This window comes from Cygnus atratus, chromosome 9 (assembly GCF_013377495.2).
Source record: "Cygnus atratus isolate AKBS03 ecotype Queensland, Australia chromosome 9, CAtr_DNAZoo_HiC_assembly, whole genome shotgun sequence".
In the NCBI taxonomy this organism is placed as follows: domain Eukaryota; kingdom Metazoa; phylum Chordata; class Aves; order Anseriformes; family Anatidae; genus Cygnus; species Cygnus atratus.
In genome coordinates, this window is record NC_066370.1 from 8,391,522 (window position 1) to 8,414,130 (window position 22,609).

A 22,609-nucleotide genomic window follows, 5' to 3' on the forward strand; every position below is an offset into this window, starting at 1 on the left:
ATTTAATATCCTGTTTTGTTGCTCTAATAGGTGACATCCTGATAAATATATGTGTATATATATATATATATATCTCACTGAAGCATCCTCTAGACACTGAACAAACATATTCCGCTCATGAAGCAGAGGTTAAGAGACTTCCTATTGATCAGAGTTCTTTTTATTAACCACTACAGAATCATCTGTTTTAGCGCTGCCATGTTACCAGCAATATTCTGAAACTAACAAACAAACAAACAAAAACTCCACCACATTCCAAAGAGTAGGTAAGTAGACAGACCTGGAAAATAAACCAAGGCTGAGTTCTCTTAAAGAAAACCAACCTTACAAATAGCCACTGCACAACTGCAGCACTTTACTTAAGATTAACTATGTGCAAAGCCACTGTCTTTCTACTACCTCCTCTTGATGAAGCAAAGTATTGAATGATTTTGATTCCTGAAAATGCTTTACAGGGTTTGAAGTGGGTAAACAGCTCAACATGGAACATAATTTTGAAGTTTCTCTATAGGTGCTCCCCTGAACCCCAACAATGTGAAATAAATCCTTAGGCAATTTTTTAAAAGAAAAAAATTACCAATAAGATTTTTTGTTTTGTTTTGAACAGGTTGCTTAAAAATAAATCACCACACACCTTGGCAAATGATAAATGAACAGCTACGAAGGGAGCAAAGACTGACAGCTTAAATAAGCTGCTCTTTAGGGAAATTACTTCACTGAGTGATTGTTTTGATTAGCCCCATCAAACAGGTTCCTCTGAATGGTGGGCATACTTAAAAACATACATGAAAGTGCATCTAAATTTGGTATTTCTTGTAAAAGAAATTGAGTCATGCCAGCACCACGACTGTGTGTAACTGACAGTGTTCTCCATCCGGAAGTCCAGGGTACGGGGCTCTGGGGCATGCAAAGACAGCACAAAACGTATGGCTGTCTTCACTGCATTTTTAAGTTGCCTGTATATACAAAGCCCCAAATATCCTCTGTTAAGAAATTAGAAGGGAGTAACTTCCTGTTTTCAGGCAGAAAATTCTCTACTTCTGCCCTCACTCTACCTGCATTCCCTACAGCTCGGCAGGAGAGCAAGCTTCGTGTGTAGCTGTATGCTACTTCCCAGGGATATAAAATTTAACACAACTGTACTGCTCTTCATACGAGTTCCTCCAGGAAAAAAATAGTGTGATCTTTCCATGACACTAAGTGAAATAACTTCAAATGTTCAAACTTTTCTAGGGATGCATACAAATTACAGTTGCTTAATTCTGTAAAACAAAATATTAGACACTCGACACTCATCAAAATTTGGTCCAAACAACTTCAAAAGCTGAGTGTTGCTGGCTCATTTTAATTTAGCTTCTACTCTAATGAAGAAAATACTAACCATCTTTGAAATGCCAGTGACTTAAAATTAATTTTATTCTAGCGTCCCAATCTTCAATTTAAACTATGATTATTACACTTCTAAATATTAGTCAATTTTTGAAATGATTATTTTTAAACATTGCTTTGCAAATGTACCTACAGAGCCTCAGTCAAGCTGGGCACCTCTGCAACAGAAGAGCTGACAATTCCGGGGGTTCTGTTCTTCCCCAGAGCCCGTCAGGCCCACTGAATTCAAAGGTAAGGTCAAGCCATATTAACCAGATATTACAAGCCAGAGTCACTGACCTTGCCAGGCAGAGCTGGAGTAGATCATGTCTGAACCTGAACAGAATGAAGCAGCTGCACCACATACACATCTCAGCTCCTGAGTTTTGAACAAACTACAGCTGGACTAAACGATTGCAGCCCCTCGGTGCTGGCAGAGAAAGGAAGGCAGGTGGAGTGAAAACGCGGGCCAGCATTAATACTGTCCTGCAGGCTGGAACGTTATCTAAGCAAACACTGAGACAGGAAAAAATAATAATAAAAAAACTCATCACCTGAGATGAACTTTTTCCCTCAGCGCAAACAAAACCAAGTTTTGTCACGTGTGAACTCGGGGCTGAGATTTGAACAGGGCCAAGCCGACCCTGCAGCAGGACATGCAGCTGGGAGGGGCAGAGCAAGAGGCGGAGAGCCCTGGGCTCCCAGCTTCTGCTGGAGAAGGACAGTGAGGGTGCACGGAGAGGCTAAAGGTGGCAATCATGGCTTCTGACAGCAACACCCCTTGTTCTACACAGTCCAACCCTAAGCTGGGAGCCTCTGCAGCCTTGCAGACTGGCACACACTGTGTCAATAGCTATTTTCTTTGCCTCTTCTAGCCTTTCACTTTGTCTAGAGTCTCCGCTTAACACCAAGAGCATGGCAGACACTGCCGCCTGCCTCAGTCGTTGGGGATGTTCGGGGAAGTGCTCGTTGCACACCTGGGACTGGCTTTTGCTCTGCCCTCCACCACCCCTCCACTCCAGTCTGATCAGTGAAATTGCAGTTGTGCTGTGAGAGCTATGGAGACGTAATCCCACACGTACAAAAGCATTAATGAAGAATAAAATGAGCCTGTATTAGTGAAACCTCTCAGAGATATTTACACTGAGTCTACGTGACTGCAACTAGCCTAAACTGAGGGAAGGCCTAAGAAACGAGAATCGTGCTGATATCCACAGGCATCCATCAGGATTTGAGCATCCATCAGGCTGCTCTTTATTATAGAGATAAAAACATGCACAAATAGAGCCACAAATACCAATTCACTGCACAGCAGCCAGCAATTGGTTCCATGTCCTCAGAATGTCCCAGTTAGTATTTTTGAATGCTGCGTAAAATATTGAATTGTAAGTATAAACGTATTTAACTGACACAGTATACAGTATTTTCAAAGCACCTGGCACTCACTAAACTACACTCCCCACACAGTCTGGGCAATATTGAAAAAAAATCCATCCTCTTTGTAATACCACACTGGCAGAGAGCTTCCTGTGTTTCAAAATGAATCCTTTCCAAAGCTCTGAGGGTAGGAATATCAGCAATGAGGTTTAGGATATTAACTGTGAGATCCTTGAACAATATGGATGGTAGTGCACTTACAGTATCAAGTGCATTTCCAAATCAGTTGATGATTTAATAAAATATTTAATTGGCATGAATAATTATCATTGAGCAAAGAAAATGGAGAAATAGTGATAAATGCTGTTTACCAGAACTGCTTTTCATTACATCATTTGTGTTGACAGTGAAGAAAAGCTACCAATTTATCCCTGTGACTAATCCCTTGCCACTCCTGAAGGTTTGCAGACTTGAAAGTTTTGCCTTGATCTTTAACTCTGAATCAAAGCGTTTCATGCTTATTTTAAAGGGCACATTTTGATTCATCTTACATTTGATATTAAAAAATAAAAAAGGGTTCTTGAATCTTTCACCAAGGCCTAATCCCCACCACGTGCAATGAGCAGATGCCATCCCCAGAAGGAAGAGCGATGGGAGGTGTTCGGTGCTGGCCTCCCCTGTCCTGTCCCAGCCAACACCATTCCCCCCCTGCTGCCGAGCAGGGCACAGCAAACCTCTCCGTAACAGCACCTGGAAATCCCATCACGAAGAATTGCATGTCCTACTGGGGAACTGCAGTCTAAAACTATAGACAGGGGGCTGCACAAAAGCCTGGAAGTGATGGACACAACGGAGCTTACAGGCTTTAGTTAAAATTGCTATTTCCTGTAACTAGGCTAAGGCAAAGAAGGAATGGCACACACAGAAAAAGTTGGGCAATTGCTTGCTACCAAGAGCTTCTGAAACCTAAATAAAGCCAGGTGGAAACTGTTCTTCCTTGGGTAAGTAGTCTATCTATTTTTGCCTGGATATCTAATAGTGACGTTATTTGAAATGCAAACAGTAATAGCAGGAGCCGCTATGCCCCGCGACTTGACAAAAATGCAAAAATCTCCTTCCTTCACAGGGACTGGGTGGGGCAGAAGGGAAGAGTGAGCAAAACTGACAAATACATATTTTAAACAGCTTTAAGACAGACCAGTAAGGCAGCTTGCCAAAAGCGTGCATACCACACAATGCTAGCTCTCAGTTTAGTAAATTTAAAACACGTGCTGTCTTCAAACTAACTGGATTTAAGTAAAGTTGTGCAGTCCAGAAAGTCTGCTCCAGGAAAAATAGAATTTAGAAGTAGCAGTTAATATACCACATAAGATCAAAGGTTGGTTATTATTCTACATGGTAGAGCACAACTCTGGAACCAAAGACAGCTTACAAAAAGCAAGGAGTGAGGAAGGGTCAATCTAACAATACAGCAGGTGATCAAGACAAATTTATGGATTTCTTCTTCTTTCCCCTTAGCAACTGAAGTAATAGTCAATGTTTTTAATTCAATTATACTCAAGATTCTGCAGTTTGAATTTGCAGCTTATCTGAAGAGGTAGCTACAACTAGAGTTTTACCAATTTCCATAAGGCAAAAAGACACCTTTCTCCAATGAAAGTAAAGCCCTCTCTAGAGCAGCTTCAACCTTTTTAACTGCCAGAATAAACTCCTCAGGACTCATCATTACTAGTAATGACTGCTTTTAATTCATAACTAACCAATTTCATTTCAACTCAACTTCCCCTACCACTGCACTTCAGCATCCTGTACTCAGGAAAAGGCCTGGGCGCGCCTGTCCAGGCCACCGTGGCTGGAGAATTAAGCTGCCAAGTCACAAGAACACGAACTGAAGTGGATGACTCAAAACTCTTCTGCTCCGTTCCCTCCTGCGAGTCCTTTTAAAGCTTACCATTTACCAGCCTTCTTAAGTCATTCCCATCATGCTTATTTAATCAGTTTTCTGCACAGGAAGAACACATTTGTTCCCCACCGTTCCTTGCAAATGAAAAATACACACTTGCATATAATTAAGATCTAATCACTTAACGAGATAAACCAGGAATTAATCTCATTGGCATATGCATTTCAACAGCAATGAGAGGCTCTGAGTAACACTTGGGATTCCCTGTATTAGTCTGTATGCAAACATGGTCACAAAAGCTTACCACCTAGAAAAGCAGAACAGATGGAAAATGCATCCAGATTAAGTGAATTCAAGGAATACAGGCACTGAACTAAGAACTAAGCCCAGATCTTGCAAGTCCCAAACGTGTGTCTTTTCCACAAGACCATTTATTCTGTCAACAGAAACCTTTGTGTGAGCCAGAACCAAAAATCAGAAGACAAATTAGGTTTCACCCTGTAACTCACGTCCTGGATGACAAATACAAGATGTAATTTTATTTCTTAAAGTAAAATATAGATTACTCTTAAGGATTACCATCCTTCTGCATTTCAGTTCATTTCAAGCTAGAACAAACTCTTAAAATGACTATTAAAACGATTACTTGGTTGTAGAAATGGCTGATTAAACGTTACGGGAATAACTTGCGTTTCATCACACTTGTACATTTTCTCTCTCATTTTTTTGAGGTTTTACCAAAAATTTTACCAAAATTTACCAAAAACCTCATTTTGAGGTTTTACCAAAAATTGCTTGAGTTTTGGAGAGTTTAGTATCTTAGCTTAAATTCAAGTTTCCACAATACCTTTCTTCCAAAATCCCCAACTCTTCTGTATTTGGATTCAGCTAAACTTTACAGGCAACCAGAAAGCTCAAGCTACCCAAATATACCATCTGCTTTTGTGATGAAAACATTAAGGTACCATAAGTCAATCCATAGACACTGTTCTCCATTAATCATCTCCAACATAAATTGGGATGTTCTACTGGTGACGGGTGGGGTTCTGCCACCCTCATTCCCATTTATTTTTCTCCATAAAACAGTCCCACTGATTTTAATGAGACTACTTGCAGAATAAAGTATTATTCAGGAAAAAGAAAGTCAAAACATATCTGAATGCATACAGGTACTTTTATTTGTCAGTACATTTTAAAACAGTTTCTTCACGAGGAATGCAAGCTTTAGGAGTTATTTTCACTGTAGGCATGCTGACTACCAGCTAACAAATCATTCCCTGTTATTCGTTACTAGACAAGTCTACTCCCAGCTACAGAAATAGAATGCCATAGAATGCCGGGCCATTAGAGAATATGACTGGCTCTTTAAAATATTTCAGATTCAACTAAACCTTCCACTGAAGTCTTTCCTAAAGGCCCCTTTTCCATTGAATATATTTCAACCATAGGAGGAAGAGAAAAACCAGTCAAACAAAAGCTTATCTAGGGTAAATCTCCAGATTAATGTTAAGCCCTTTTTTCCTGCTATTATTTTTTTCCCATATTTTTTGCAAGCAATCCCACAACTTCTTCCCCACACGGTCCTACTATCGCGTTCCTTAGCTCTCCTCACGGCACTCACCGATGCACACACAATGCGCCCAGGGCTGTAACAGCACCATTAAGTGAAACAAACTTCTCTCCTCTCTTAAGAGACTGATCTATGCTTGTGTACCATTTGCTTATTTCATCAGTGCTCTGCGCACTAGATCACTTTCTTAGTTCTACACGCACAAGTACAAAAGGGAAAGCAGCAGGCTGCACCCAGCTGGTGATGAATTACACATAGGCACCAGCTTAAGTACTCCCCTCCCTTAAGATACCTGCTTTCAACTCTGATAAGAATATGTTGAACAATTGCTGTGGTTTGATAGCAGAGCTTGGATGATTTTACACTGGGCGTCCATGGCCCCATAAACTCTTCCTGAAGTTTTTACAGTGTTTATTTGAATATTTAAAATGCAGCAATGGAACCCTGTTTTACAACTCTTCTACTTGACTTAGTGCTTGCTGTTTTGTTTTGGGTACTACATTGCTGGTAGTTTTTATTTGCATGAAGTTGTTTCACTAAAGGAATAAAGATGCATTTCAAGTGCAATAACCTGGAATAAGAATCATTTTTCTCTTTCCTTTACACTGTTCCCACTTAAAAGTAAAAAATAATATTTTGAGTTTCTTGAAAACACAAACAAATAAAAAGACAACTCACTAGTACGAAACAAGCCCTGGAAGAAGCACTTCAGGTAAACATACCTAGGGTGTCCTTTTCATATGGAAAGTTAAAATAATTAAGTTATACTAGTAATTTTTTAATCTAAATATTTTTTAAAATCTAAACATAATTCTTAAATCTGATGTATTAACTGATTAGATATCCTAAAAGTTTCTTAAACTACAGTGACAATCATCAACAACTAGGATGCTAATAATGATCTGTGCCACACTCTTCATATCTTTTTCATCTTTATACTTCTTTTATTAGCCTCAAGAATAAGGCAGCCACCAGGCTTACATCTTCCTGAAGCAGAAGGATGTGTACAAAAATGATTTATTAAGTCTCAGTGTTTATGGCTTGGACTGAAATGAGCCCTCCATTAATAATACAAATTAAACCCTTCATATGTTCAAGTACTTATGGGTTTCATACATTTTTATGCTTCTCCACATCTATTTTACTGCACGTAGCTCAACCTATTATTTCTGATAACAGGGAAAACAAGCTTAAACTCACAGTGGCTAACTGTGAATTAACCTCCCTAACACTGGAGATTTTGAATGTCCAGATTAAAAAAAAAAATCCCCAGTGGTTACCTACTAGCAGTTCTGACATCAACTACATGCAATGGCAAACAGGCTCTGTCAGGAGGGGGCTGAAGAACTGTCCTTCTAGGATTGTTGCAAGCAAGAAACATAAAATCATCCCAACTCATCTCTACACTGCACCCACCCCTGGCTTGGTCACACCAGCATGTTTGGGTTAAGAAAAAGGAAGCCACATCCATCTTCCTGTACTCCTCCCCTGCTCCCAGCACAGCTCTGAGAAATTGTATTCTCACTATATTCAGGTAAATAATTGGCTTAAAGATGTAAATAATAGTAATTTTATTGTAGTGACTTTTTCCAATTTTAAGCATTCAATTCACATGCAGGCTGGAAAGAGCCATCCACCTTGATTTGTTGGCCCCAGGGCTAAACTACATGTTCAAGCACCAACCTTACAAACTTTGGACCTGAACTCTGTCCCGACAGCTGGACGAGCTTACCTATATTTCATATGTCTCCTGGTCTCCCTCTGGTGTAAGTGCAATGATAGGACAAGGCGTAATGGTTTTAAACTAAAATAGGCTAGGTTTATATTAGATGCTGGGAGGAAATTCTTCCTTCTGAAGGTGGTGAGGCCCTGGCCCAGGCTGCCCAGGGAAGCTGTGGCTGCCCATCCCTGGCAGCAGCCAAGGCCAGGCTGGATAGGGCTGGGGGCAACCTGGACCAGTGGGAGGTGTCCTGATAAAAGAGTCCCTCTCCAGCCTTCCTGTAGTCCCCCTTTAGGTACTAGACGTACCAGTACCCAAACCTGTTACTCTCCTTCTGCATGCTGCCTAAGCATTAAGCTGGTATTTTCATAAGTATGCAAAATTATTTCATAATCTCTTTCGTAAGCAGTAATAGCTAATTTTAAACCAACAAAACATATGGATAGTTAGGACTGTTTTTCCCCCAGTGTGCATTTTGCTGTGTCTATCAACAAGGAGTTTCATCAAGCAATGCATTGTTCGTTCATGGTATTTTCTAAAACTCTTTATGTAGTATCAGTGTCATTAAAACTATCTGGAATAACAAACTGTCTTCGCCCCATCTCTGTACTTTTTCAAGGTCATTTATGAACACAGTGAATGCTACAAGTCCAAGGCACACTACTAGTAATGGAATACGGTCATTAATGCCTATAGCTATTTTTTGACCTGTTTATTTACAATGGATATCCAGGTGTCGTTCACCTATAAATATTTATTCTGTAACAGCTTGGATACTTTGGAAGCCTTCACTGAAAGACATTTTTCAAGCTTTTGGAAATGCAAATACACCACATCAAGCAGATCATTGTTATGAATCTGCTCCTTTCACGAGTTCTAAAAGATCTACAATATTTCATCACATACTGAGTCTTTTCCAGCACAATCGTATTCACTCATAACTGAGAAATGTTATCGTTTATCCATTTCATAAAAACAGGTCTTGGCTTAATACAGACTGCCCAAAGAAGGCACATCTGAGGAAGAACACAATCTCTTCTGTCACTGAAGCCCATGGTAAAATCACTACATTAAGCATAGAATGACTCTCCTATTTGAATAAATTAATAAACAGAGCTTAAAAGTTCCTTGAAATAACATTAAACTTGTTAGCAAAAAAAAGCGTAATGAAGAAGGTTCTTTACAGAATATATATGGATTTTGTAATGCACTGAATAAAGTTCTGCTACACAGCCTGCCTGTAGAATGTTAAAGTAAAGTGAGGTAGAATTGTCCAAGGTGTGCGTCACAGGCCCAGCTTTTAAAATAACACACTTGGCCTGCTTTGGGCTGTTCAGCAATACTTCCTTCACAACCTTTGTATCTGCTGTGATTTACATAGCTCCATCCCTGTCAAACCAAATGCATCTAAATCATATTTTCATTATACAGGAAAATTTTACTCAATTCCCGGTCTCTTATCATAATTCAATACACTCCAGATCAAGCTGCCAGATAAACCTGGACAGCAACTGTCCCATGAGTCTCTCCTAGTTATTCATCCATTCTTCAATTTTCCTCGCATTTCGCAAGTAAAATTTGTTACTGCTGCTGTCACCATTTATCACACAAACAACTTAGTCTTCCCTTCTAAAAAATCTTGTGCACAGCTTCTCTGATTACAATTTATGCATAATATCACTATGTACTACAACATAACCTTCAGGAAGTGTATAGCTTAGTACCTGGCACTAATCACTGAACTATTAGTTCACTTTAATCAACTACTAGTATATGTTCTTATCAAGACCGACATGGTTTTAAATGGCTTGCAATGCTTTTCTTGAAAATGGATAGAAACACACACATACACAGCCAAAACAAACAAAAAAGCTCAGCAATCCAGAATGTTCCAGCCATTCACTCTAAATAATTACCCAACAGCAGGTCCTAAAATAGGATCTGAGCACACATAATTGTGTTCAGGACACTGGTAGGAGGAATGACAATAGTATGAAGAAATTAACACACAGCTCAGATCAATCATTACTTAATTTACAGAGCTTGGTGTTCTCCGCATACCATGTGTTGAGTAACAAGTGACTTCATTAAACTAAATGGATCTTTAGTAAAGCAACTATTTACAGAGCAGCTGCAGCCTGATATTTCTGACACATGAATGTGGGTTGATTTTCAGATAACCCTTTTATTCTTCAACTTCTGTTTGTCCTCAAACTTATTACATATAAAAGGGGGAAAGTTTCTCCAGGACATATATTCCTTTTTTTTTTTTTTTTTCCCCTCACAAACAATACAACTAACTCCTTTTTTCCCCATCAAATCTCCACATCATAATAGTTCTGTCCTTATGGAAATTGCATTCAATACCCTCACTCTTCCAGTAATTAGAAACCATATTTCCAGCTTTAATATATTTCTTATCCTATTTGTAGCTGATTGTTATTAACTAGCAGTTGACGTATACAGAATTAGAACAATGGTGATTTGTAATTCATATTTTTCTTCCTGTTGAATCAAAGTTTGATTTGGTGATTCCTGAGAAGCCTTAAAACCACAGCAGCCCTTGGCTTCTGCTTTTCATCTCCCTGCAATAGACTGACCCCTACGAGATTCATTAAAAACATGCTGATGATTGCCCCCAGCTCCTGTTTTTTTGACAGACTATATACACAGTGAGCTAACTTTAACGTGACATTCCTCTCATTGTGCAAACAACTCTATCTACTAAGAATGTGCTAATTAGGCTCTGCAGGTCCAATTCACACCATAAACACATGTCACAACAGCAAGCTGAATTTACCAATTTGCTTTCAATTCCTGCTGTTGTCTTCCTTCTCCAACTTCCAACTCCCGTTTTCATTTAAAACAAAACAAACAGGCTTTCCAGCAAGAAAGGCTATGCCTTAGGGAGGAAACAAAACAAAAACAAACCAAACAAAAAAAAACTAGTGGATCTGATCCTTTGCTGAGCATTCACTTTTCCTGTCTTTTCCAAACTCATATGAGAGAGAAACATTCCCACGCCAACTTCATCCACAACTACCCATATTTCAGAAACTAGCCACAACCCAAAATGTCACCTTCTTCCCAGCTCCCAGTGGGAAAAACTTCTCTAGGTTTATTGAAACACACCAACTTTTACAATATTCGTTTCCAATCTGCAGTGACACTGCTTGGCCTGTAGGCCTTTTCGAGCTCTGGTGATTTTTAGTTAGCACTGGCACACACAGCTTATACAAATGTTCCAACTTCCCTGCCTCCTTGTTCATCTGCTAGGCACAGACTCAAACTGGGTTCACTGCAAAACTCTCTGCCATCGCTCAACTTCTGTCAATGTCGGCAGAATAAAAATATATATATATATATATATATATATATATATATATATTAAGGCGTTTACCTCAAGATCAAACCAAATCCTAGAAGAGCAGGATCCTATTCCATCTGCCTCCTGCAAGGAAGGAAAAAAGATACATGCTCCAAGTGATGTCATTAGTGCCTTCCCCAGCCATATGAAATGCTATCACCTCAAGCTCATTACAACCTACAAATGCTACAGTCTATTTGTAGATTACAATCTACAAATGCTCAAGGAAATACAAGCATAATGGCATGAAATGGTGTTCAGTCAGGCATGCCCAAGGCTAACAATAGAATATGCTTTTACACATCAATTGCATTAATGGGTGCATGGGGCAGTTGTTTTTAATTTGATAAATTACCACACATAATTTCACTGACACTGTCACTTCAGCAGTGATCTACTGATACAACATTCAGCATCTGAACAACCAGAATGTGTGGCGAATTCAGCCTACGAAATGAGGCCTGCCACAGGCAGCCTCCCTGCCACGTTCCTCCCACAACAGGCCCATCCCCACATTCCTCCTCAGGCTGGGTCCCAGAACCAAGACAGAAGTGCCCCGCTCTGCAAAACCTTGAAATACATTAAATTAGCCTTGCTACAAGGCCTCTATTCAGTTCAAGTAGGCCACATAGCCACTTACAGAGAAAAACGAGGCGCTCATGTCTCGAAAACCTCCTGTGGTGCACACAGCCAGTGGGAAGTGGAAGGCATCACAGCTGTGAGGAGGTGTCAGAATGGCACCGGGCCAGCCGTGGCCAGCTCCAACCAGCCAGGTGATGCCAGTGTCTGGAGCTTCAGCCTGTCAGAGCAGGGCTGAGGGAGGAAAGGTACTTCCCCAAGCACTTAGTTGCTCCTCTTCCTGCTTTTCAGTAGCACCTACATCAAGAATTAAAAGTTGGTTCACTGGCAAAAACTTTAAGTGAAATTGCAAGTTTGAGGCCAGTTTGCCTGCAGCAACTCCAAACATCTTCACTCAATCCTGCTTTCCTGGCAGGAGCCAGGCTGCCCTGACCACCTGGCACCTGGATTCAGGTCCAAGCAGGTGGACTTGAAGTGATACCTTTAAGCCTCCAGAAGTACAAGTAATTTTGCTGTCATCTGCCACTCATGTGGTGCTTGTCAAGGGTACGGGACAGTCAGCTTTTTTGTAGCCTTAATGAAAAATTTACCACTGGAGTCAGAGGTACCAGAGGAGCACAGTAGCTCCAAGTGACAGTCTTGCAAATGTCATTGTGTCTTGCAGCACTACACCCTAAAAGCACTTTTGTACTGTCCAAATCCCATGCCTGTTTTAGAAGGAAGAGGCAGTGCAGGCAGCAGCAACACTGCTCTTTGGGGACGGTGGCCAGAAGAAGGTGGCAGATGCCACCATCCATCTCCTGCTAAGTACCACAGTGAGATGTACACCTTGGACTGTCACTGCAAAACCAAGGCACACCAGCTCCAGAAGCCCATGTGTACAAAAAGGACATACGTTTCCACACAGTACAGAGAGCGTAGCTGAAGTACAAAGGCTGAAAGGCAGCACCACAGGTCAGGATTGTGAGTCTCATGAAAAGGGTCTACCACTAATTCAATAATGAATTCTGCGGGGGACCTAAACAAAACCCCAGAAAAGGAACTTTTGCAGTATCCCACTCCTCTTAATAAAATAAACACTAACATAATCCAGAAAGATATCTTTCATAAAAACAGTCTAGTCTTCCTCTACTGTGCTGTTTAAAGTTGGTTTATTGCTGTCTTAAATTAAGGAAATGGTATCACATTTCAAAGAAGCACCTTTCTGGCACTGCTTATTATTAACAAGCGTATGCATGGCTTACTAAGGATTCCTCTGCACTAGCCCACAGATCACAATACTCCCTAAAAAAAAAGACAATGCTTATGTATTTTCCCATTTTCTTTATGATGTCAGGAAGAGTTTGTGTATCTCCTGCTTTCTATATTGCAGACTTGCCTGAAAAATCTCCTCAGAGACACAACTGAAAAACAACCAACCAAAAAAACCCCTCTGGTTCCTTATAACAATATATGGATTTGTATAATGGAGTTGAAAGTATGCCATATGAAGAATATTGAAGATACTTGCCTGTGAAGAACATGGGCAAACTACCGCCACCCATCTTTAAAGAAACTCACATAAGCACAACACATGATCAAATTTCTACAGTTTAAAAGCACACTCTTATTTCTGCATTTACATCTCACTGGGTCTAGAATTTGCCAGAAAAGCACTGAGACATAGAGAAACATTGACAGACACGTACAACAGCAATGTTCACTTTCAGCATTTCAATTTTAACTGCAGTTTAGTAAGCGCTTCAATAGATAAACGAGTGGCACATTTTCACTATACAAGTTGAGAAAAGAAGCATGAAAATTTGACTTTTCAAAGACCATATACATTTGTTAACAAAGCTAAATCAGGGCTGAGTTACTAACATTGCAGAGAAATACACTAATAGAGGGAGAAAGATGCTAGCAACACATTTCAATTATTAGTGAAGAGCTGAAGCATGTTCAAGTTTCTTCTGTCTGGAAGACTGAAACGTCAATAAGCATTTTGCTAAGAATCCTGTTGATTTTTCTGCCACTGTATACAAGGCTTAAACAAAAAAAGCAAATAAATGCAGGCCTTTCTAATCATGCCTGTAACTGTCAGCAATTAAAATTTCATACAGCCCTCCTCTATCAACTTCAAATGTATACAGAAATTACATTTAGCAAATGTAATAGATGCATTTTTTCCCCCTAAATAGAAAGACCTAGGGATATAAGGTAAAATTGTAGATTTCTTCAAAAGCACCAAGTTGAAGACTTCCCCTCATGGGAGAAAAAAACATACCTAGGTCCATGGCAGTCTTATAGTCATGCTGATACCCACCCTCCTCCAATCTGAGGCAACTAAGTAGTATGAAAAGCCCAACCCTTCCTATGCCTTTTTCATTCTAGCTGAACTTGACAGTAAGAAATCTAAATACAATCTACTTTTGCTAGAAAATATAACTGGACTGCCAGGTCACTTCACAGACTAAAAGAGCCTTCTAATAGTTTTCAGGTCATTCTACTCCTGAAGAATTTTACTTATTAAGGCAGAAAATCAATTCATTAAGAATCAGAAATGAACTTTGCTTTGACTACATTTACTTCTCCATATGTTACAAAACTGTGAGTGTTAAAAGCATAGACATCCAGAGATAATGGGATGCCAGGGAGCCCTCAGGACTGGAAATCATTTTGCCCACTGACACCTGCCTTTAGGACAATAATTTAGCCTCTTTGCCCTTTATTCTCACCAACTTTAAAATTCCTAGTACTAAAGAGCTCACACTTATCTTCATGAGTGTACAAATGCTTGAGAGGATGGGAATCTAATCTTGGATGTAACTGAGTACTGACAGAACAGCACTGCTTAGAACAGAACTTGTCTGGAGTCATTGGAGTATATAGTTCTGTAAAATTAATGCTTTAATAGCAAGGAAGTAATCCAATCAAGTAAACCATATTACAGAAATTATATAATCAAACAACAGTGAGTGAATTGTGACTGCCTGAAATCCAAGTTTATTTATTACACACTGCAAATTTACTTACAAACTCCTCAAATGAATTCACATCTTCAAGCTAAATTTGGAAAGATTCAAAATGCATCAAATTGTCTATCTGTCAGTTCTTGGAACCTGAAGATAATGGTGTATGCTAATCATTGCTTTTAAATAAAGATTTAGTCAATTGAGACAAAGCCCACTGATCTGACAAGCAAGGCATCTTCTCTTTAGGTTCATCTGAAACACTTGATTCTACAATTTACAACACTTGATTTACAATTACTTTTAGGCTTATCTGCTTTTGCTGTTTCTCCCTTCTGGACACTTCAGAATAGTAAACCCAAATGGATTATGAACAACTTGTACTGCAAAAGCTACCGTCATGTAACAAAGACAGATACTGAAAAGATGAACAATAGCTTTCTGATCAGAGTCAGACTATTTAAGAGCCACCCAACTCTGGCCTCTCAGACACAGCCTTGATCCAACAGCAGAACTGTTACTCGGTTTCCTTATATTCGGAAAGCCGAGTAAGTATCACAGAGTAGTGTTTTAATGGCAAAACAACTCTGTAAGGTGAGCTGTACCACAGCTAAGAGTTCAGATACTTTAAACACTAGCTCCCCTAAATACAATGCTTAACACACTACACTGTGATCAATTGCTTACAAACATCAAAACAGAACAGTGATTAAACTATAAACTCTACCTATTCCTGGAACAACTCTCCCCACTGCAAAGAAAAAGACGTACTGTATGTACACATGCCTTGCTTGGAGTCCACAAGTATAATGGACACGCTATTCCTATCAGTAGAACTTCAAGTACTAGAGCTGCATAATCAGCTGAACAAATTTCTGCCGTAAGGGGTTCCTACCAGATGCTGCATACATATTTGGAAGTGGATAAGCCCAAACTAACAATGAAGGTTCTCTGTAAAACCACCAACTAAGTATCTCCCCCACGTAGTCAGCTTTAGAGCTGAGACTTGCTTTGCCTGCTGCAGGGAAATGACAACCAGCAGGAAGTCATGGATCTCTTGAGAGCAGACCCCAGTGACTGATGAGGCCACTGGATCACAAGCAGTGAAAAAACAGTGAAAACTCAGGTTTGACCAAGGGACAGTTTTGTTTTATTTTATTTTGATCCCCAGAGGAAAGAGCCTCAATGCATTATGAGAAAAACAACTAGTTCAGAGAACACAGCAAGAATTGAGCTGTTTCTGGCATGTCCTTCCTTCAGCTTTTCTCTGGGGGCCCAACAGTCATACACTGAAAACTCAGAACACAGAACAATGGAAATCCCAAGGGACAGCACATCTCTACTAAGTCATCTATGGCATGGCTTGTGTCACTTGCTCCCCTGATGCAGACACTTAGAAATTTCTCTTGAGATAAACATCTCTGCTCCTAACAGTTATTGATGCCTGATGCTGCTCTCGATAATCCCACTGTGTTTTCTTGACCCACTTCATTCTTCCAGACACATTATCCTGCATCCATGTTGCATTTCTATCTTGTGTATGCTTTCATTTTAGGAGGTTTTATGGGTATAAGTGTACTTTAGCAAGGCAAATCTTTGAAACACACACCTGAAGAGAGCAGCAGAACAACACTGAGCAGACAACAACAGAAGTCTTGCTCAGATTCTTGCTCATGAACCTACTTCAAGCTAGACTGAGAAGCCTAAAATCCACTATTTTCTAGACACTCAATCAAGAGATATAGGAAATGAACAGGAGTCTTTCACTGGTAATACCATGCATTTGTTCCAAAGGATTAACTTCATTTTAGTAGCTTCCCAGTTCAACCGCTTAAGGGAAGACTTACTTCTTGCATTCTGAATCAAACAAGGACATTTATCTAGTGTTCTATATTACTGAGAAATGGCAAGTTGAAACAAAAACAGTTAACACTTTAAATTTTGCTCATCTGAATTGTGGTTTTAGCAAAGAAAATGATAGAAACAGAGCAGTATATCTCCTACAAACTTACCAGAGATCAACTTGAATTCCTGGCCATACTGTGAGCTATATGTGTATTACAGACATGGATTATAAAGACAAGGTAGGAAGTTATGGATCTATCACAGACAAGTATCTTACCATCTACAGCAGCCCTCTAGACTTCAGCTCCTTGCAATATTATTAAAATGTTGCCAATGGGATAATGAAAAAAAAAAACTGAACCCTACTTTTAACACTTTCTGTGCGCTAAAGACACTTTCTCTTCTCTGAGCTTTTGTATGCTTCACATATCATACACCCTTCTTCATAATGACAAATTGGAAAAGAAAATTCTTCCCATTCTGAGTAAATTAGCTTTGAAAAAAAAATACTGTTTGGTACCGTTATGCATGCATGCATACTCAGACCTGAGTATACACACTCATGGCTAAACTTCCCAAAGAAACTAGATGATCAGTCCAAGGGAATGAAATACAATCTTCATAAATGAAAAACCAAATCTGCAAAAACATATCTTCATGCTCTTAACACGTCAATCACTCCTTAGAGAGTCCAAGTCAGGAGTTAAACTTCTACATACTGTTTGCAGTAAATGTACAGCTAAAACAACAGTTGCTTTTGTTCTATATCCCATCTCTTTGAGCGAACATGTTTCTGTAGAGCCTTTGGGAAATTAAGAACTACCTTTTAAGACGGGCTCATGGCCAGGCATTCAAGCACAACAAGTAGAATTCAGGCTAGACCTACTATAGTTATGAAATGAAATCTACTTAAACTATCCTTCCTAACCCAATAATCTTATGTTACTCCCACCACTGTAAGTTAGCATACATGTTTTATACTTGTATAAAATACAGTATATAAGCACACACAGAAGTTTAGAGCAATGCCTCCAACAAAAAAGACATGCCAAATACACATCTCCTTCCTTTAGCATGGGCATCGTCATATAATTATAAAATATTACTTGTATTAATGTAATTGTGCTGCCATATCTGCAATGTTTTAACTGCAACCGTAACAGAATTTGGTTTTGATCGTTATTAAAGCAACAATTGAAAAAATCCTAGGTTAAAATAATAATAAAAAAGCATGTACCAACTGCACTAAAACTGCTAAAGGGAAGCATATTGAGTGGAATAACTAATGCTTCAATTTAGGACCTTAGCATTTTGGAAGAAGTCTATGCAGTATGGGGATGTGAACTAAACCAGCATGTAAAATCATGTTTTTCTCTTTTAAGAATTAAATTTAGGTTTCAAACAGGCTATAGAAACACTGGCAAGAATTAAAGAAATTTACTGTTGAAGAAATTCAAACCAAAGTATCATCAGGCAAACATGAAAACTGCAGAAGACAAAATTTAAGACAAAGTATATTTACAGTAAACACCAAAACTGGGGAGTGATCAGCATTCAATCTTGAAATTACATTTTAAATGTAATGGAAATGGTCTCCAGTGTATCCTGGTTGGATACACAAAAGACTTGTCTCAAACTCACAGCAGGGGAGAGAGCATAGTACCTAAATATTCAGATGCTTAAAAACTAGGTCTACAACACCACACTTTGCATTCTTGATGTAACCACATAGCTCTGCAATACAGCACATGCTCAGTAGTATACCATAAGCTTTATAGTGAATTTGCAAGGCCTCAGAACTGAGGTTTGTACAGCCTGCTCTGTCCAAATCTCTCTTTAACTAACCTGTAGCTTTAGTTGGTTTAACCATGACAGTAGTTTCTCAAATTAGCAAGCTTACCTATGGCTAGGCTAGCAGTGTTTTACTTATTTCATTTCACATTTCTGTGGTACCAACATAGTTTTATATATACTACAGTAACAAGCAGTTATTCAGTGTTACCCCTAAAACTAATTCTACAAAGTAAAGAAAGAAATAGTATCTAACATATGTAAAAGGTACTACATATGATAAATCTGGGTGAAATCTGGGTCAACAAAGAAAGAGGAAGGCATAACAATGTTAGCAAACAAAAACAATCCTGAGTGGATTCTAGAAGGAGAAAGGAATATATAACAAAAGAACACGGGAGTTCTTTTAGCGGGAGTGCAGGTGGTGTTTTCGTCTATCCCTACGGGGGAAGGGAGAGGCACAGAGAGGACATGGAAAGCTCACGTGGTTAATAGGTGGCTCAGAGACTGGTGCCGGCACAGAAATTTTGGGTTTTTTCACCATGGGGAGCTTTACTCGGCACCCGGCCTGATGGCCTCAGACGGGTCCCTATCTCCAAGGGGAAAACGGATCCTAGGCCAGGAGCTGGCGGGGCTCATAGAGAGAGCTTTAAACTAGGCGAGAAGGGGGACGGGGCTCAAACAAGGCTTGTTGGAGCCGTGCCGGGGGAAACAATGGCTAGGCTGGGGAAGAAGGCGATGGCCCAGCTGAAGTGCATCTACACTAATGCACGCAGCATGGGTAACAAACAGGAGGAGCTGGAAGCCATCGTGCAGCAGGAAGGCTACGACTTGGTTGCCATCACGGAGACGTGGTGGGACCGCTCCCACGACTGGAGTGCTGCAATGCCTGGCTATCGGCTCTTCAGGAGGGACAGGCAGCACAGAGGGTGGTGGCGTGGCTCTCTACATTAGAGAATCTTTTGATGTTGTGGAACTCCAGGCTGGGAATGATAAGGTTGAATCCCTGTGGGTTAGGATCCGCGGGAAGGCCGGCAAGGCTAGCGTCCTGGTCGGGGTCTGTTATAGACCACCAAACCAGGATGAGGAGACGGATGAGGAGTTTTATAGGCAACTGACAGAAGTTGCAAAATCGTCGGCGCTTGTCCTCGTGGGGGACTTCAACTTCCCGGACATATCCTGGAAACACAACACGGCACGGAGAAAGCAGTCTAGGAGGTTTCTGGAGAGCGTGGGAGATAGCTTCCTGACGCAGCTGGTCAGTGAACCCACCAGGGGTGGTGCCCCGCTAGACCTTCTCTTCACAAACAGAGAAGGACTGGTGGGAGATGTGGTGGTCGGAAACTGTCTTGGACAGAGTGACCACGAAATGGTAGAGTTCTCTATTCTTGGCGAGGCCAGGAAGGGGACCAGTAAAACTGCTGTCTTGGACTTCCGGAGGGCTGACTTTGAGCTGCTCAGGACGCTGGTTGGCCGAGTCCCTTGGGAGGCGGTTCTGAAGGGCAGAGGAGTCCAGGAAGGCTGGGCGCTCCTCAAGAAGGAAATCTTAACGGCACAGGAGTGGTCCGTCCCCACGTGCCCAAAGACGAGCCGGCGTGGAAGAAGACCGGCCTGGCTCAACAGAGAGTTGCGGCTTGTGCTTAGCAGAAAAAAGAGGGTTTATAATCTTTGGAAAAAAGGGCGGGCCGCTGAGGAGGACTACAAGGATGTAGCGAGGCTGTGCAGGGAGAAAATTAGAAAGGCCAAAGCTCATCTGGAGCTCAACCTGGCTACTGCCGTTAAAGACAACAAAAAATCCTTTTACAAATATATCAATGCGAAACGGAGGACTAAGGAGAATCTCCATCCTTTACTGGATGCGAGGGGAAACCTAGTTACTAAGGATGAGGAAAAGGCTGAGGTGCTTAATGCCGCCTTTGCCTCAGTCTTTAGCGGCAATACCGGTTGTTCTCTGGATACCCAGTGCCCTGAGCTGGCGGAAGGGGATGGGGAGCAGGATGTGGCCTTTGCTATTCATGAGGAAATGGTTGGCGACCTGCTAAGGAGCTTGGATGTGCGCAAGTCGATGGGGCCGGATGGGATGCACCCGAGGGTACTGAAAGAACTGGCGGAGGAGCTGGCCGAGCCGCTTTCCATCATTTATCGGCAGTCCTGGCTATCGGGGGAGGTCCCAGTTGACTGGCGGCTAGCCAATGTGACGCCCATCTATAAGAAGGGCCGGAGGGCAGACCCGGGGAACTATAGGCCTGTCAGTTTGACCTCAGTGCCAGGAAAGCTCATGGAGCAGATTATCTTGAGGGTCATCACGCGGCACTTGCAGGGCGAGCAGGCGATCAGGCCCAGTCAGCATGGGTTTATGAAAGGCAGGTCCTGCTTGACGAACCTGATCTCCTTCTATGACAAAGTGACGCGCTTGGTGGATGAGGGAAGGGCTGTGGATGTGGTTTACCTTGACCTCAGTAAGGCTTTTGACACCGTTCCCCACAACATTCTCCTCAAGAAACTGGCTGCTCGGGGCTTGGACTGGCGTACGCTTCGCTGGGTTAGAAACTGGCTGGATAGCCGGGCCCAGAGAGTTGTGGTGAATGGAGTCAAATCTGGTTGGAGGCTGGTCACAAGTGGTGTCCCCCAGGGCTCGGTACTGGGGCCGGTCCTCTTTAATATCTTTATCGATGATCTGGATGAGGGCGTCCAGTGCACCCTCAGTAAGTTTGCAGATGACACCAAGCTAAGTGCGTGTGTCGATCTGCTTGAGGGCAGGAAGGCTCTGCAGGAGGATCTGGATAGGCTGGAGCGATGGGCTGAGGTCAACTGTATGAAGTTCAACAAGGCCAAGTGCTGGGTCCTGCACCTGGGGCGCAACAACCCCAAGCAGAGCTACAGGCTGGGAGATGAGTGGTTGGAAAGCTGCCTGGCCGAGAAGGACCTGGGAGTATTGGTTGATAGTCGGCTGAATATGAGCCAGCAGTGTGCTCAGGTGGCCAAGAAGGCCAGCAGCATCCTGGCCTGTATAAGAAGCAGTGTGGCCAGCAGGTCTAGGGAGGTGATTGTCCCCCTGTACTCGGCTCTGGTGAGGCCGCACCTCGAGTACTGTGTTCAGTTTTGGGCCCCTCGCTACAGGAAGGACATGGACGTGCTCGAGCGAGTCCAGAGAAGGGCGACCAAGCTGGTGAGGGGTCTGGAGAACAAGTCTTACGAGGAGCGGCTGAGGGAGCTGGGATTGTTCAGCCTGGAGAAGAGGAGGCTCAGGGGCGACCTTATCGCTCTCTACAGTTACCTTAAAGGAAGCTGTAGTGAGGTGGGGGTTGGTCTGTTCTCCCACGTGCCTGGTGACAGGACGAGGGGGAATGGGCGAAAGTTGCGACAGGGAAGTTTTAGGTTGGATGTTAGGAAGTACTTCTTTACCGAAAGGGTTATTAAGCATTGGAACGGGCTGCCCAGGGAGGTGGTGGAGTCGCCATCCCTGGAGGTCTTTAAAAGACGTTTAGATGTAGAGCTTAGTGATATGGTTTAGTGGAGTACTTAGTGTTAGGTCGGAGGTTGGACTCGATGATCTTGAGGTCTCTTCCAACCTAGAAATCTGTGTCTGTGTCTGTGTAACACAACAATGTAAACACCCTCCTCCTCTTGGCAAAGGACTACACCACTCCAACTCCCATGTGAATCCACCAATCTTAGGACCCAAGGGGGCAGTGGAAGAGGGAGAACAATTTTAACTGCATTGCAGTGTGTTTGTGGTATTTTTCTTGTGGTTGCTTATATTTTTTTGTTTGTTTGTTTTGGAGTGGATTTTTTTGGTAGTAACTAGATATTGACTAACAATAATTTGACTCATGATTTCAATTATACTAACAAAGAAATCCTGGCTTTACTTTAATAAGGTGTATTTCCTCTTTACCCATAAAGAAGTCTGAGCACTAGGCAGAAATTGTAGCGTTACATAGAAATAGCTGAAGTTTTAGAAGCTGACAAAGTAAAAACCAAAAACTAAACAACACTATTGCAACTGTTGTTCAAGTTTTTAACAAAGCTTTTTTTCTTTTCAAAAGTGAGTCACTAAAAGTGACTGTGATATCCTCCCTTTTCTCATCCCTAAAACAACTGTCGATAAAATCCTTTCTAAATTTCTTTAAATTTG